The 18470-nt window shown below is 46.1% G+C and overlaps 1 long non-coding RNA gene across 1 annotated transcript; it reads right to left on the bottom strand.

Annotated features, from left to right (window-relative positions):
• Nucleotides 1-1334: 1334 nt before the first annotated feature.
• LOC103322688 (uncharacterized) lies at nucleotides 1335-15252 on the bottom strand. The gene is made up of 3 exons (XR_016126696.1): nucleotides 15178-15252; nucleotides 1512-1598; nucleotides 1335-1406 (listed from the first exon to the last, which is right to left on the bottom strand). It is a non-coding gene; the product is annotated as an uncharacterized LOC103322688 (long non-coding RNA).
• Between the last annotated feature and the right edge of the window lie 3218 nt (nucleotides 15253-18470).

Below are 18470 nucleotides of genomic sequence, written 5' to 3'. Positions count from 1 at the left end.
CATTAAAATCAATAATAAAACTCTAACAAACTCAGTTAAAATCTATACACGCATTCAGTCAAAATCTATGTGGAGTTTGTAGAATTCAATCAAACTCAATTAAATTCAATTAAACTCCATCAACTTTATAACTCTTTTAAAATCATTTAAAATCTAAATTGAATACACACGCTTAAGTTTCAGAAATCAACAGCCACAATTCTGCTCCCCAAGCAACGCACATCACCATAGTTATGTTTTCCACACAACCCTTTAAGGTCATGTTTATAACTTGGGTTACAATTAGACCAAAGTAAGGAAATCCGACGACTCGGTTCGCAACCCCATGCAACTTTCTCCTGAACTCTCTCTATACATGTATGTTCTCTTCCATTGTTCCTCAATAGCAACTCCCAAATTTCTTTCTACTGAGATGAGGGACCTATTTTGTTCACTCTTGTGTTTTTTTTTATTATATCCAAACAGTCAATTGATTAATAACACAAAGTGCAAACCGATGGGGAACAAAGATCAACGAACATGAATAACTCTTCTCTAACAAAGTACCTCTGCTATTACAAGAAAGGTTTTCAAATCAAACTTCAATGCAACCAAATGGAGACTAACAGCACCATATACGTGACGAGCTATTTGATAGTTTTGGACCTGGATGGAAATCGATGTGAGTAATTTTTGGGAGCTCTTCAATGGGGCATTGTAAATCACCTCTGTGATTCTGAAAACTCACCAATGCAAATACACATTTGATGTGTCAACACGAAGCAGAGCAAGAAATTTGCCACATTTAACTCTCTAGTCCTAGACAACAAACCAAACACAGGAAAAGTAATAATAGGAAGAGAACGATGAACTGAAGCATAAACAGAGAAAGCACCATATTCAATGTGGGTGACCCAAAATTGGGCTACATCCACGGGCGATGACAATAGTAATTCGCTAAATCAGAAGTGCACCAGAACATGACAGAAAAGAACAAGTAGGTTCTCGCAACCAAACTAAATTAATCTCTCTTCGTTCATCCCATTTCTCCCTAGAGAACACCAAATACATCTGAAACTCACTTGATCTCTCTAAATTGTGGCCAGGGATTGCAGTCTCTAAAAGGATTTAAAACTCTCTTTTTATAAGAGACAGAACGCAGGGCTTGACTAGGGAAAGTGTTCTCCATCAGAATGCTCGTCTTAATTAAGTTGCACCTCTGGAAGTTGATGGTAATCATTTTTTCCTAATTAAACTGCTCCACAACAACTTGAACCTATGATACAAAACTCATAAGAATATAACTCGATTTTTTGATGAGTGTCAAGAAAACAAACTGAAGGGACAGTAGCTTACCATTTCGTCCAAACACGAAGTTCTAGATCACAGGCACATCGCATGCATGAGTTTCTTCTTCAATCTCGACTCTGCACGGTCAATATAACACCAAGACAAACTTAGCAAGAAATGTTCAAAATTACCTTCAGCTTTTAAAATGTAGGTAAAAATCTTACAGCTGGAGATTCATTTACCTGATTCTTGAAATAGCATAGGTAAATGACATGCTATCAAATAAGACCTTTGTTCTGTGTATATGCAACCATGCAAGAGTCCATGACCTTAATTGCAGAAACAAGAAAAACGAAAATAGATCAACAACTTCCTGAAATAGTGATTTGCTTAAACTACATGTATCAACAACTCATATGCCATATATATAGCTGAAACCCTGCATTGTGAAACAGAGGATTACGAATGTTGCAGTGACACCATGGACTCATAAGAACAACAGCAACAAAAAACAAAGCCATTTTGTGAAATTAAGGACTAAATTTCACAATTTCACACATCAATTAAATATCAAGAAGGGACAGCTAGCTAACTTTGGGTATTTTTTTCTTCTCCAAAATTCATGTTGTAGTGTTTCTTTATAATACTAATGCTAGAACTGGGGATATATATATATATATATATATATAAATTTCTATTGATTGATTATTTAAAATGGGCACACACAGACCGTAACTTGTTTGATAAAACTGAAACGAAAATGACAAGAATCAAATGGCTAAACAACTTCTAATTTAGTTGGCTTTTATATGAATAATGATTGAAAAATAACTTAAAAGAAGAAAATGTGTCTATCGTTGATTTTACTGGATCATTCATGGAATTAGACCACATACATATCATGTCATACAATTCTAAGGAAAAGGAGTCGATTTATACTCTCTTTGCTTGGAAAGGAAGACACAATATAGTATCAAAGGGAAAAAAGAGCTTGCAGAAAGTCAAAAGTGAGCTGAATTGTCTAATCCAAAATCATGATTAATGTGAGAATTGTGTATGTTTAGACTGCCACAAAACCCAAACTAATAATGTAAAATTAAGGACTCAAAAGCTCTGTTTGAGGATACGAAAAGTTGGCACGAAATCATGCAAGAGCTGAATTATCGTTCCATGTTATGTGTGGGAACCAATTAAATTAAAACCCTAGGTCAAATAATTCCTTCCATTTGGGGATTATTTGACCTAATTGGGAATTACTCAACCTAATTGGGAGTTACTCAATTTAATTGGGAGTTACCCAATTAAATTGAGAATTACCTAATTAAGTTGGGAATTGATTTGATTCCTACCCCAATTCCCAATTAAATGAGGAGTTACCTAATTAAATTGGGATTTGATCTGATACCTACCACGATTAGGGACTTGATTTACCCAAATAAATCAAATCCCTAATTAATCAAATCAATTCCAAATAGGGGAGGAATAATTCCCTTCCATCTATGGAATTATTCCTCTGAAACCCTAATCTCCGAGACCATTATAAATACTTGGCTACGCACAAAGGTGAAGGTACGTCTAAATTCCTACTGAAACTCTGCAGAAATTATTTCTCACAAACCCTAGCCACCACTTTCTTTCTCTCTCTGACACAAGGCTCCGGCCACCCGGTTTTCCTTGAAATACCCTACCTAACTTAGGCATCGGAGGGCCTTTGGCCAACACCCCCCGGGTGTGGTCCTTTACCCCGATCTGTTTTGCAGGGAGAAAGAGAAGTGGAGAAGACGAAGGAATCTTAGACGAATATCCTCGTGAGGAATTTTGTACAAACAAATTGGTGCTTTCATTGAGAGGACGAGATATATTCAAAGCGTGCTCAAAATCCATCTTTCACACATTTTTTCAAACAACCATGGTTGATACAAGACGTACGAAGAGTAACGCCACCACGACGGGCCCATCTCATGGTTTCGTGGTGGAAACCTCCATGCAACAGCACGGAATCATGCCTGCCAACGCCCTGCAGCCGTCTTCTAGTGCTTTGCGGCCGCCTTCAATTGCTGGAATTGTAGAACAGCCGCCACATGACCCGACCTCCACAGCCTTGCGATCGCCGCCGACACGGAGTCGCTCGCTGCCGTCTGCCGTCGAGCACGGAACAGCCACACCACTTAACTCTCGGACTTGCCGCATGCCCCATGGCTACTCGACATCGTCCCGTCTTGGAGCAGATCCATTCTCTCCCTCTTCTGCGATCACACTTGACATATGCACCTGTGTACGCGTCTAATGGAGCCCTAGCCCACATGCCGTTGGGCCCGATGCACACCACTCTACTTCACCCGAGCAGTCAGGTGGACCTTAACTCGCGGGTTGATCAACTCACACGAAGGTCGATGATCAAAACAACCTGATTGGCCAGCTACTCAGGCAGATCAACTTGAATCAAGGGCCCAACCTTGGACCCCATAACGAGGAGAGGAGAGCACACGAGCATGTTGGCGAGCAGTTCGAGAGGTCCTGCTAGTCGACAAGGGCAAACCGGCAGGGAAGAGAGCGAGATCGTGCAGACGAGACGCAGCAGTGCGAAGTCGTACTCTGAGCCGTTCGAGGCTAGGACCCAGGACCAATGTGCTCGAGAGGCTAGGCCCACAATCCAATGTTCGTGCTCGCTTAGGTCCACAAGGAGCTCGAGTTCATGAGCGGTCGCGGCGACAAGCTGTGGAGGGATCCTCCCAAACTCAACCTTCTCTCCTGCCCCATCGGCAGGGCAACCAAGGGGATCGACCCTTGGGAGCCGGAGAAGAAGTTAGCCAATCACGTTCGAGGCACCGAAGACGTCGACCTGAACGACCTTCCTTGCAAGCAGAGGATGACGATCAACGCTCACCAGCCCGCTCGAGGTCCGACATGCGGCGACAAGTTGTGGAGGGGTCCTCCCAAACTCAACCTTCTCTCCGCCCCACCGGCAGGGCAACCAAGGGATCGACCCTTGGGAGTTGGAGAAGAGGTTAGCGACCACGCTCGAGGCACCAAGACGTCGACCTGAACGACCTTCCTTGCGAGCAGAGGGTGACGATCGACGCCCACCAGCCCGCTCGAGGACCAACACGCGGCGACAAGCTGCAGAGGAATCCTCACAAACTCAATCTCCTAATCTGCCTCACGGGCAGAGCACCCAAGGGGATTGACCCTTGGGAATCAAGGAAGAAGTTAGCCATCGCGCTCGAGGCACCGAAGACGTCGGCCCGAGACTCCAACCCTGCGAGCAGAGGATGTCACAAAGCTAGTAAATGACCAACTCCGAGGTCTCCGACTCAAAGGAAGCGCGAAGGAGGCCCTATGCAAGGAAATTGATCGAGTTGACTGCTCGCCCTTTACCGACGAGGTGGAACGAGCTCCGCCGCCGAAGCGGTTTACAACGCCATCCATCACTCCATTCAAGGGGGACTCTGACCCTGAGAGCCATTTGAGGCACTTCAAGAGCGCCATGATCCTGTACAAGGCAGACGACGCCCGATGTGCAAAGTGTTCGCGATGACTCTGCGAGGAGCAGCTCAGATTGGTTCCACACTCTACCGTCAGCGTCAATAGGCAACTTCAAGGAGTTCGCCATCATTTTCACAAAGGAGTACACCTCCTACAAGACGGTCGAAAGCATGCGGACCACTGCTCAACTGCGCAAGAAGCTGACGAGTCTCTACGAGACTACCGAGACGGTTTAAGGCCGAGAAGGCCAACATCATAGGATGCAACGACCAAGTTGCATCCTCAGCTTTCAAGAAGGGCTTGCCAACCGAGCACGAGCTATACCGGGAGCTGGCCATAACTCCAAGTCAAACCTTGGCAGAAGTGTTCGCGACGGCAGAGCGCTACGCACTTTGGGACGATGATCGTATCGCCGCAAAGAAAGCTAGCAAGCAAGTTGACCACCCGACGAAGCAGGCAAGCCAAAAGAGCAACAAGTTCGAGCAAAAAGCCCGAGATAAGCGCAGATCGCGGCCCCAAGAGGAAAGCTCAGAAACAGGGACCTTCACCGAATTCGCTATCCCAATCAACCAGATCCTAGCTCAAGTGAAGGACAAGCGTTGGGTGAGGAGACCACCACCCATGAAAGGAGACCTCTCTAAAAGAGACACCAGCAAATACTGCGCATTCCACGGGGAGCACGGTCATTACACCAACAACTGCAACGCTTGGAAAAGGCACCTTGAGGAGCTGGTCAGAGAGGGCCATTGCACAGAGTTCGTTGCAAAGAAGGCTATCCAGCAGATCGAGGATCGTGATGTAGCTGCCAAGGAACCTCCCCAAAAGGTCATTCGAATCAACACCATTCTAGCCGACTCCCAAGAGTCCGGGCTGACCACCAAGGAGCGCAAGAGAAAGATCGCGCAGGCAACTTATGTCTCCCAAGTCACAACGGGAGTACCAGCTGTTGGGGATACACCTATCATCGGCTTCCAGAAGAAGGACTTGATCGGGCTTGACCTGCCACATAATGACGCCCTAGTCATCTGCATCCAAATTGAACAAGCTGTGATCGAGCGAGTTCATGTAGATGAGGGCAGCGCAGCCAACATCCTGCAACTATCTGTTATCCAACAGATGGGGTTCGAGCCCAAGATTAGCAAACTTGCCAGATCGCTCACCGGCTTCAATGGGGCCACATCAATCACTATTGGAACGATCGACTTGGATGTCCACTCACCCCCAGTGGTCTGCTCACAGACCTTCATGGTCATCGACGAGGTTTCCCCCTACAACGGAATCTTGGGCCGACCGTGGATTAGCAAGATTGAGGCCGCCACATCCGCTCTACATCGAAGATTCGCTATCCCATCCTCGGGCGGATCGGGCGATCAACAGCGACCAAGCCATGGTAGGAGATGCACCGCCCAAGGGCTCAAGAAGAGCAAGCACCGCAGCTCACACCAAGAATGCAAGCCGCCAACGAGGCAGAAGCGCTCTTAGCGATAAGCAAACCCGAAAGGGAAGGAAGTTTCTTGCCTCACAATAGCGATTAAGGAACCAGGATCGAGACGAGGAATCTGCCCGGAAGGCTCCTTGAAGAAGGTTGGAAGCCCGAGGAAGACGTTGAGTTAGTACCCCGATCTTGACCAGCCGGACAAAGAGGCGCAGATCGGCTCGTGCGTAATCCGAACAAGAAGGATCGAGACGAGGAATCCGCCGTAAGGCTCCCTTGAAGAAGGTTGGAAGCCCGAGGAAGACGCGTTGAGTTAGTACCCCGATCCTCACCGGACATAAGAAAGCGCGGATCGGCTCGCGCTAAGCCTGCACGCAGAAGATGGAGTGACCATCTTCCTCCGAACAACAAAGACATGTTCGCGTGGTCACCATCGACATGCCTGGCATTGACCCAAATATCATCTGCCATCGGCTCCATGTCAACCCCGCTAGCAAGCCCGTAGTGCGAAGAGACGCAACTTTACTCCCGAGCGGGTCGCGATCATTGAAGCCGAGATCGACAAGCTCCTAGCTGCCGAATTCATTGAAGAGGTCTCCTACTCGGAATGGCTGGCCAACGTTGTTCTGGTGGCGAAACAAGAAAAGGGAAAATGGAGAATATGCGTTGATTACACCGACCTAAACAAAGCATGCCCTAAAGACAACTTCCCATTGCCGAGAATCGACCAGCTCGTGGATTCAACTTCCGGCAACCAACCTGCCAGCTTCATGGATGCTTACTCCGGCTATAATCAAATTATGATGTATGATGATGACAAGGCGAAGACCTCTTTCATCATCGAAAGAGGGACCTACTGCTACAAGGTCATGCCTTTTGGGCTGACCTTGTAGCGATCGTAACGCCAAGCAACCTACCAAAGGCTCGTGAATAAAATTTTCAAGGAGCAGATCGCGAACCATGGAGGTATACGTGGGACGATATGCTCGTTAAAGCCCTGCCGGGCAGACCACCTCAAAAACCTCACCGAGGCGCTCACCGCTCCGCCAATATCGCATGAAGTGAATCCAAGTAAATGCACGTTCGGTGTATCGTCGGCCGGTTCTGGGGTACTTAGTGACGCAACGAGGTATCGAGGCACACCCGCGTCAAATCAAAGCCATTCTCGAGATGAAGTCGCCTTCCACAGTGAAGGAAATACAAAGCCTGACGGGCAGAGCAGCGGCTCTTAACAGATTCCTCTCAAAGTCTACCGACAAGTGCAGACCATTCTTCAAAGCTTTGAAGAAAGGACAAAAAGACAAATGGGACGAAGAGTGCGAAGTAGCTTTCCAGAATCTAAAGACTTACCTTACTTCACCTCCCTGCTCTCAAAGCCGTTCCTCGTGAAGACTTGTTCGTGTACCTGGCAAGTGTCCAACTCGGCCGTCAGCTCAGCTCTCATTCGAGAAGAACTTGGGGCCCAACATCCGATATTCTACACGTCAAAAGCTCTCCTCGATGCAGAGACTCGTTACCCGAAATTGGAGAAGCTCATTTTGGCCCTTGTGGTTTCTGCGAGAAAGCTGCGACCTTATTACCAAGCTCATCGAGTCATCGTCATGACCGACTTTCCTTTGAGATCAATCCTCCACAGCCCTGATGCTTCTCAGCGACTCATGAAGTGGGCTATAGAGCTAAGCCAATACGACCTCCTCTACCGCCAAGATCGCGATAAAAGCTCAAGCCTTAGCAGACTTTGTTGCAATTCACACCATCACCAAGAAGAGAAGTCGGTCAAGAAAAAGAAGGAAAGTTCGAGAGCATAAGACCTCATCAACTCGACCAACCCGAGACATGTGGCGATTGCGCGAGACGGAGCGTCGAACCGAAAGGAGCCGGAGCAGCGGCGTCGTCATCATCACCCCAGATGGAACCCTGTTAGAGCAAGCTATCACGCTTGGCTTCCGACTTCAAACAACGAGGCAGAGTACGAGACATTGCTCGCTGGCTTGCGCTTGGCAAAGGAGCTATCAATCAAAAAGCTGGCCATCTACTTAGATTCCCAGCTGATCACAAGTCAAGCCTCAGGAGAATACATGGCGAAGCACCCAAGGATGATCTTGTACCTTGACAAAGTTCAAGAGTTGTTGAAGGCATTTCCCACCTTCACCATCCAGCAAGTTCCCAGAGCAGAGAACGCGCACGCAGATGCACTAGCAAGCTTAGGATCGGCGCTGGATAACCAGATTCAGACGTTCCATCCCGGTCGAGCACCTTGACCAGCCTAGCATAGAGGAGGCAGAGCAGCCGGACTGATGCGGATCGATGAGGATCCGAGCTGGCAAGACCCAATTATTGACTACCTAGTGAATGAAAACCTGCCCAAGGACAAGTCCGAGGCCAGAAAAATCAAGCAGAAGGCTGCAAGATACTACATGAAAGGCGACATGCTTATCCGCAGATCATACTACGGGCCTCATCTCACTTGCATCAAGTACCCACAAACGCTCGAGGTTCTCTGCAAGATACACGACGGCGAATGTGGAAATCACGCTGGGGGCAGATCGCTTGCTCGAAGGCTCTCAGCATAGGCTATTTCTGGCCTACCATGCGCCAAGACTCCACGGAGTATGCTCGAAGATGTGATCGATGCCAACGCTACAAGCCGGTCCCTGGCCTGCCCGCGAGGAATACCATCCGCAGAACAGTCCATGGCCATTCATGCGAGTGGGCCATTGACTTGGTGGGACCTATGCCGACGGCACCTGCCAACAAAGAGATGATGATCGTTGCCACTGATTACTTCACCAAATGGATCGAGGCCGAGGCTTTATCTTCTACCAAGGAGGCCGATGTTGAACGGTTCATCTGGAGGAACATTATTTGCAGATTCGGTTGCCCGCAATCGATAGTCACCGACAATGGTACATTCGTAGGCAGGCAGTCACCGCATTCTTTGCAGTATGGCATCAAACAACACCTGTCAACACCCCGATACCCGCAAGGCAATGGCCAAGCAGAGGCATCCAACAAGATAGTGCTAGACTGCCTAAAGAAAAGACTGGAAGGCGCAGAAGGAAAATGGGTCGACGAGCTGCCAGAGTCCTATGGGCTTATCGCACGACCAAAAGGAGATCGACCGGAGAGACACCATTTTCCCTGGCCTATGGGATGAAGCAATCATTCCCACACATCACAGTCCCTTCCATGAGCATTGAGGTGGGCAGTCTTGACCAAAGCGCAAGCGGATGAAAGTCAACCTTGATACCTTTCGAAGAAGAACGAAAAAGGCCATTGTTCGAGTTGCGCCTACCAGCAGCAGTTGACGTCCTACTACAACAAGAAGGCCAAGATCGACAGTTTCAGCCACTGAAACCTTGTGCTTAGAAAAACTTTCATCACAGCACCAAGGCAAGGGTCAAAGAAGATGAAGCCAAAGGAAGGCCCCTACGTGATCAGCCGATCTGGGGGCAGAGGAAGTTACACCCTTGATACTTTAGAAGGAAGAGAAATTCCGAGACAATGGAATGCCCACCACCTTCGAAGATACTATCCATGAAACTCTTCGCTGACCAGCTTGGCTGCTAGCAGGCGACGAGCCTCCTATACTTCCATTTAAGACGAACTACTTTTGATGTTACCTTTGTTGTCAATTTCCTTTATTCAATAAAGCGATGTCTTCACACCAACATCAATACAAGAGCAAGCTTTTCAATGAAGTACTTTTTTGACCATTATGTCTTACGAACATACACATGGCGGCAGCACGCCTAATCTCCATTGCATGTGCTTCACGAAGCACAAACTCAATGGAGTCTTTTCGAGCGTTATGTCCTCGACATACGCTCGCAGTGACAAGCCTCATCTCCATTGCATAAGTGCTTCACGAAGCACAAACTCAATGGAGTCTTTTCGAGCGTTATGTCACGACATACGCTCACAGCGACAAGCCTCATCTCCATTGCATAAGCGCTTCACGAAGCACAAACTCAATGGAGTCTTTTCGAGCATTTTGTCCCGACATACGCCGCAGCGATAAGCCTAGTCTCCATTGCAGCGGTGCTTCACGAAGCACAAACTCAATGGAGTCTTTTCGAGCGTTATGTCCCGACATACGCCGCAGCGACAAGCCTCATCTCCATTGCATAAGCGCTTCACGAAGCACAAACTCAATGGAGTCTTTTTCGAGCGCTATGTCACGACATACGCCGCAGCGACAAGCCTCATCACCATTGCATAAGTCGCTTCACGGCACAAACTCAATGGAGTCTTTTTCGGCATTTTGTCCCGACATACGCCGCAGCGACAAGCCTAATCTCCATTGCATGTGCCGCTTCACGAAGCACAAACTCAATGGAGTCTTTTCGAGCATTTTGTCCCGACATACGCTCGCAGCGACAAGCCTAATCTCCATTGCAGGCTGCTTCACGAAGCACAAACTCAATGGAGTCTTTTTCGAGCATTGTGTCCTCGACATACGCTCGCAGCAACGAACCTCATCTCCATTGTAGACGGTGCTTCACAAAGCACAAACTCAATGGAGTCTTTTCGAGCATTTTGTCCCGACATACGCCGCAGCGACAAGCCTAATCTCCATTGCAGACAGCCGCTTCACGAAGCACAAACTCAATGGAGTCTTTTTCGAGCATTGTGTCACGACATACGCCGTAGGCGACAAGCCTCATCTCCATTGCAAGCTTCGCAAGCACAAACTCAATGGAATCTTTTTATTTCGAGCATTGTGTCCCTGACATACGCTCGTAGGTGACAAGCCTTACCTCCATTGTGGGCAACCTACTTCACGAGTGCAAACTCAATGGGATCTCTTTCAAGTGCTATGTCTCCGGACGTACACTTACAAGATATAGTGAGAATTGAAGTTTGAAAGATAACTGAAAATTTCATAGCAAAGCGGCCAACCAGCCAAATTCAACAAACAATAGGGCGGTCAACCAAAGACCACTTATTGAAAGAAAATTACAAAGTTCAAAAATAGCAAAAATGAACTACATCTACTAGGGGACTTCAGCAGGTGACTCTTAGCCGATCACATCCTCAATACTGGCAACGGCCTCACTGCTTAACCATCACCACCTACTCAACCGCCTTGGCCGCTTGTTCCTTACCCTCCTCGGTGACCCGCCTTGGGGCTTGTCTTCCTCCGTTGCGGCTTCATCTGCTACCGCTCTTCAACCTGCCTCTACATCCACAACATTGATCGCATCGTGAGCAGGGGTAGATCAAGACCGATCGCTCATCATCGTCATCTTCGAGAGGACAACAAGGAGAAGCGCCGTTCGGCGATCCGGTATCGGCTTATGTACGCATTAGCGGCAATCTCATGTTTGGACACCTCCGTGGCTTCCACATGGTTGTCAAACTTGACCAGCAGCCTATCACGATCTTGGGCCAGAGCAGCATGCTTGCGTTCGAGGCTAAAATAGGCTTCCTTGCGTTCGAGCAGGGTAGCCATAAGAGACTTGACTTCGTCATCTTTTTGGCCAACAGAACTCTTAAGTGCGGACATACTCTCCTTCATCTCGGAAATCCTCGCGTCATGGCGAATCCGCTCGCTCGAGAGCTTGTCAAAGTCAAGCATTCTTCTTCACCAGCTCGTCAAGCAGGCGGAAGAGGGGCAACATCATGCGAAGTTCTGCATAGCCCCAACAGCAAAAACCATCCCTTTTTGAAGATGATACAGGGCAGCTTCTTCTTGTTTATCCAAGGGAAGGCTCGAGAAGGCACAAAGATCAGCAGCTCGATACACATGGTCAGCTAGCTTAGCACAAGCAGATGGACTTGATAGAAAGCCCGTTTTCAGCAGATCGAACACGGCTCACCCCAACAGAGTTATCGCCAATCCCCAAACCAGATTCGCGCGACTGGAGGACTCTTTGCTCGAGCAGACGACTCTTTAGCTTTCTTGCCTGCAGCTTGCAACATCGAGTCAGCTCCGCGCTTGATTGTTCGTGGTCCCTGCAGACGAGTCATGGTGGCTGGGCGAGGTACGATCCTCTCGGTTTGGTCCCTGCATCGGGCGCAGACACCGAACCTTGCTTCTCAACGGCCTCCTTACAAGGCAGATCACAAGTTTTGGGCAATACGGTTGGCGACTTGAACAACATATCCCGAACTTCCGCATGCCGTTGGCCTTCTTGCTGTTCGCGCTAACGAGGCGTTTGATCCCGGCAGACGAGGCCTCCTGTGAGGAAGACTTGTTTGTGGCAAGAGAAGATCTCGCTGCCCCCCTGCAGAGACGTATCCATTGATCGAGAAATCGCAGCTCCGTCACGGGCGGGTCCATCGACGCCTTTCTATCCTCGGGGACTCGGCCGATGACTCATCTGCTCGCCAACCGCAAGTCACTTAGCTTCAGCGGTAACTTCCATCTTTCAATATCTTCAGGGGGCAAAGCACCGACTTTCTTCCGATGTTCGCTCAACGCCATTCACGAAACTTGGCGGTGGATGCTCAAAGCCCTGCCGAACCTTCATCATGTCCAGGTCAGGGACGAGCTTCTTTCGATGGCGTCATCGCAGCGAGAAGACAAAAGTTGGTCGACACACGACATGAAAAATCCCTCAACAAACAGAGCGGACCAAAGGGATGCAACTTACCGTCACGAGGTGAGAGGAACGAGCGGACCGTCGCCAACCTCTCCTTCCCATCGCCATCGACCTCCGGCACATCCTTGCTCCACACATGATCGCCTTGACTTAAACTATCAAACAACTTGGGTTTGCGCGCACGGTTGGGCATACTTCTCGAAGCGTCTCACCTCAAGAAATAGAAGAATTCCTGCATCAAATCTAGCTTGAAGAAGTGACTCAAATTTTCAAAGCGATGACCGCTCGATAAACGCGTTTGGAGTACACTGGCTCGGGCACACTCCATGGCGCAAAGCACATCCCTGAAAAATTTCGACATCGGAAACGTGAAGCCTAGCGAGAAATAGAAGGGGCGGAACGTGATGATCCTGGCACTGGATTGTTCGAATCCACCCGTAGTACGCGTCGGATGAGGGTTCGCTAACTTGACATGTACGTCCTTGGGAATGGCGAAATTGAAAAGGGCACGCCATGTTTTGAATCGGGCCTCGGTGGTGACACGGTGCAGATTGGCCACAAACTTCTTTGGGAACTTGAGAGCCACCCCATAGGTACAAGGGTACTTGCGAGCTTGGTGATCGGCTCCTTCTTTCGAAGACATGGTCATTGAGTAGCTGCAAAGAATAACAAAGGAAATTGCAGGTTAAAATTCCTAGCTCGTGAACAAAAAAAAAAATTTTAAAAGGAAAACAAAGAAAGAAAAAAAAAAAAGATGAATCGCCTAACTCGCGTCTCGGCCCCGTGAGTCTCCAGCCCACTCGAGTGCCCAGCGAGGCCAGGTGATGCGCCGACCGCATCCCAAATTGGAGCACGTGGCCAGCTTGCCTAGCGCAAGCCCATATCGCGCAATGGCCCAATTCTCCTTGCTCCAGCCTCTTGGTCCGGCGCCTCCATCCCCCTGCTTCGGGCCCAACACGTGTAAGGCCTGATCCGCCAGCCTTCCAGACCTCCCATCATACCCCAGTCCAATCACAAGGCACGGACCACCTCCTTGCAGCCAAAAGTCAGAACAAAAGGAAAAATATATATGTTACCCAAGACAAATTACCTTGGGTGTGTGACGAGGACAAAGCCAGCTGAAGCAATTTTCTAAAGTTTTCTCTCTTACTGACGAAATTGGAGGATCAGACATTGTGACGTGAAAATAGTTTGAGGGAGCCCTATGTTTATAAGGATCAAAATTCCTTGACCTACAAGGAATTTCAAACACTTTCCAGTCAGGTGTTCAGAAATTAGCAAGTAAAAAGCCTCCTCCACGCAGAGCCCAAATTAAAGAAGGAAGTCCACATTACTGAAAGCCCAATGACAATTCACATCTCCTACATGCCACCACGCGCCATGCAAGTGGGGGGCATTTGTGGGAACCAATTAAATCAAAACCCTAGGTCAAATAATTCCTTCCATTTGGGGATTATTTGACCTAATTGGGAATTACTCAACCTAATTGGGAGTTACTCAATTTAATTGGGAGTTACCCAATTAAATTGAGAATTACCTAATTAAGTTGGGAATTGATTTGATTCCTACCCCAATTCCCAATTAAATGAGGAGTTACCTAATTAAATTGGGATTTGATCTGATACCTACCACGATTAGGGATTTGATTTACCCAAATAAATCAAATCCCTAATTAATCAAATCAATTCCAAATAGGGGAGGAATAATTCCCTTCCATCTATGGAATTATTCCTCTGAAACCCTAATCTCCGAGACCATTATAAATACTTGGCTACGCACAAAGGTGAAGGTACGTCTAAATTCCTACTGAAACTCTGCAGAAATTATTTCTCACAAACCCTAGCCACCACTTTCTTTCTCTCTCTGACACAAGGCTCCGGCCACCACACACGGCTCCGGCCACCCGGTTTTCCTTGAAATACCCTACCTAACTTAGGCATCGGAGGGCCTTTGGCCAACACCCCCCGGGTGTGGTCCTTTTACCCCGATCTGTTTTGCAGGGAGAAAGAGAAGTGGGAGAAGACGAAGGAATCTTAGACGAATATCCTCGTGAGGAATTTTGTACAAACATTATGTATGTAGTAATTTGTCTTCCGAACTAGTTAGCACACATAATTTTCCTCTAAAGTCGAAATTGTTACTCCAAAAACATTGTGATTGCAAAATATTGAGTTTAAAGCAATTAATTTTGTTCTTCCATGAGGCCTAGGAAGTCTTTGATATTGCAAACCAAAGTAACTGCTGAGTTGAGAAAGATGTTAACAGCCGATACTTAATTAATTAAATGAAAATGTGACAGGAGAGAAGAGACAAATCATGAACAAAATGATAAGAATTGAAGCTAAACATGTGAATATACATACAAGTCAAACCTACGCGAATTTACATATAAGCTAAACATAAGTGATCTCATATGCAGTGGAAAGGGAATGTAAGTACCTGAAGGGCATACAACCATATCAAAATTATCACACATCACTTGTTCTTCTAACATAGTAAGAGCCTCTTGAGAGTTTATGACAAGACCCTACCCAAATTCTACTTTGGAATCTGCGCCGAACCCTGTGTGTGTCCGACACCGCAGGTGCCGACACACTTGACCAAATTGCCCTTCGGACTAAAATTCAAAGTTTCTTTAGGGTTTGACTTCTGCGGAAAATTCGGCAGAGTCTCCCCTATAAATTGCTCATTTCCCAAACTTTATCACCTGTACTACAAGCAATTTAAATATCCACAACCGTTTAGCATGCACAAAAATAGAATTCATGCAACCAAACATGAGAGCTCCCTATACCACTAGGTTGCCGCAATTGTTTATGAAACAAGAACAAGAGAACTGAGCATAAGTCTGATTTCTTAGGGTAGTCACTCATAAAGACCTTGATGTCCACGTCCCAATTGCCCCCATTAAGACTGATTCCTTCTAGCTTCTAGGCGAGAAGGTTGGCTGGCCTCAGGCCTCTTTATACAAAATAAATCGTTCTGCCATCTAAAACTAATCTCAACTTTTAGAACAACATGAATATGTTATCAAATTTCAAAATAACTTAACTCAACAACTTTTCAATCACTTTATCTTGCGGCTGCACCTAGTAACTCTAGGTTGCCTGCGTCCCCTTACTAAGGGATCAAGCCATACATAGTTCTTCCTCTTTGTTTTGTTGGCAAGTTACATATTCAACTTTTATGTTTATCTCTTGTTTTGCAAAATCAAATGTGAAAAGAAATTGAAAATGAAAAGAAAATAATGAGAGGAGAATAACTTTTTAATTGGAAAAGAAACACAAGGAGAAAAAGAACGGGTATCAAAAATCAAATAACGACATGGTAAAATAAAACTTCACTTAAGAAACTAATCGTGAATTATACAAAATCCTTAAAACTTAGAAAACTCTTAATCCTTGTCTCTTAAGTAGGAAAACATATATTAAAACCTTCGCCCACAAATACAAAGATAAAATCCTCAATTTTAGTTTAAAACATCTCAAAACTTAAATACTCTCCACCTAGGATTACCCCCATTCATGATCCGTCAATTCCAATGATATTCCGTCAATTCCAATAATATTCCGTCAATTCCAATCATATTCCATCAATTCCAATGTCACATAAGCAACACATCCTTGTAGGCCTCAGAAATACAAAGTCAACTCGAGCAGCATTCCTAGCAAGACTTAGGGGACAACTAGTGAACTTGAGCTGCACATCCTCGCAAAACTCAGGGGACATGTAGTTAGTCCGAGAACGCATATCCTCACACCACACAGTTCAGGCGTCCCTAAAAGTCGTGGGGCATTGTCATAAATGACAAAACTGTTTTGAAGGCAATTGAGGGTACTCCAAAATTTATCATAAATCCACATTTCAAATCTTTTTTCTCAACTTTCAGAAAATCAGTTCTCAACTACCTTTGAATTTACACCACATACTGTTGAGAACTAGTGTCCATAATTCACCATTCTCAAACCACTAAGTATATATATTAAATGTATACATGTAGTTAGATATGTACTTAGTTATTTAACTAATTTATTATTCACATCAAAATCCGATTAACAAGCCATTCCTAACTCTTCAAAACCAAACACAATATAATATCCTTAGAAAGCAAAAGCGATTACATAATATTTCATAACATTTGAATAATCCAATATCACCCAGACATATACTATAATAATTCTCATAATAATAATAAATAAATAAATAAATAACAAGATAAACTTAGAATATCATAATAACACCCAAGAATCATAAAACACTAACATAAACCCCAAACCAAACATAATCAAAATAGTTCACAAACAGTCAAGCCTCGTTCACACAGTCGTTCTAGCACTTCTCAAAGGGTGAAACTACCTCGGATGACTCACGGTCAACCGATGGTTAAACTTTCTAAATTGGGTCAGCCAAGGCCACGAGGCCCACTGTAACAACCCAATCCTAAATCAATTTTTAAGTATTAATTTATTATGATAAAAGACCATTATGCCCCTAAAATATTTTATTAGGTTAAAAGTTGACTTTTTGACCGGGAAGGAAGTTGGGAATTTCAATAGTACCATTGCGTAGAGCACGTTGAGATGAGTCCGTAGACACGTTTTGGGCTCAAATCAGAGTTTTATTAAGGAAGATACGATCAAAATACGTAAAGGGGTAAATCGTAATTTTGCAAAAGTCAGATTTTTATCTCTCTCTCTCTCTCTCTCTCTCTCTCTCTCTCTCTCTCTACGCGAACGAGCCCCTCCCTTGATTTTTTCTTCCTTCAACTGTGGCTTCCTCAAGCCACCATCATCGCCACGCGCTGCCACCGGCCATGGGTCCGGGCTCAAACAAACCGCCACCACCCCATCTTTCCATCTTGGCTTTCCTCCGCTACCACCTGCCAGCCCGGTCGTCGAAATGTTCAAAAATCCGCCCGAAATCTCTTGGTTGTTCTCAAGCTCGTTCTTTCTCCTTTGGCCACCGCTTCTGACGAATGAGGTATGCTTTCTCACCTATTTTCCATGCTCTACCTGATGGTTGGGTAGGAACTGATCAATTTCTAACTTAAGTAACTCAATTTTTAACCCTAAGTTTGGCCTCTTTTTGGGTTGAAATTCAGGCCACTTGTTGTCCGAATTGTATGTTGCCATAGTTGAATAAATTGCTCCACTTGTCGAGTAGTATCTACAGCCGGGAGGGTGGCAAGATTTTGAAGTTTTCTGGCGAAGAGTATCGCTTTGGACACCCATGCACTGCCGGTGCATGTGGCAACGCGTGGGTACTGTAGCAGAGGGGGATTGTGTCCCAGTGTGATCCCCTAGTTGTCATGAGCACGTAGGTGTGCTCGGATTTCAATTTGGATATTGTTTGAGTCTTGAATGGATCTAGCCTATTGTGCAATTTTCGGGTTTGATATGTTTAGACTGTTAGATCAAACCCAAATTCCTGTATGTTATACCTTGCATTTTCAAGATTGTATAGAATTCGACGGATCGTGAATCGGAGTCCTAGATACCCCGAAATTGCGAATCCTTAGACAAAATAAATTGTTGTTGTCTGATCATGCGATCGTGATCAATCCGACCGTTCGATTTGGACCAAACTTGCAGGGCTGGTTCAGAAGAGTGCGTAGAACCTATAGGGACTTAATTGTGATCGGAGGTCATGGGCCCCGCAGGCCCCTTTGACCAAGTTTAGCCGGTTTGACCCCTCGGTTGTTGTGAGTCTTCCGAGGGAGTTATATCTTTTGA

The sequence above is a fragment of the Prunus mume genome, linkage group LG5 (genome assembly GCF_029339155.1).
Source record: "Prunus mume cultivar Tortuosa linkage group LG5, ASM2933915v1, whole genome shotgun sequence".
NCBI lineage: Eukaryota > Viridiplantae > Streptophyta > Magnoliopsida > Rosales > Rosaceae > Prunus > Prunus mume.
Note: the sequence above shows the minus strand (reverse complement) of the source record. Positions and strands in the feature narration are given on the sequence as shown.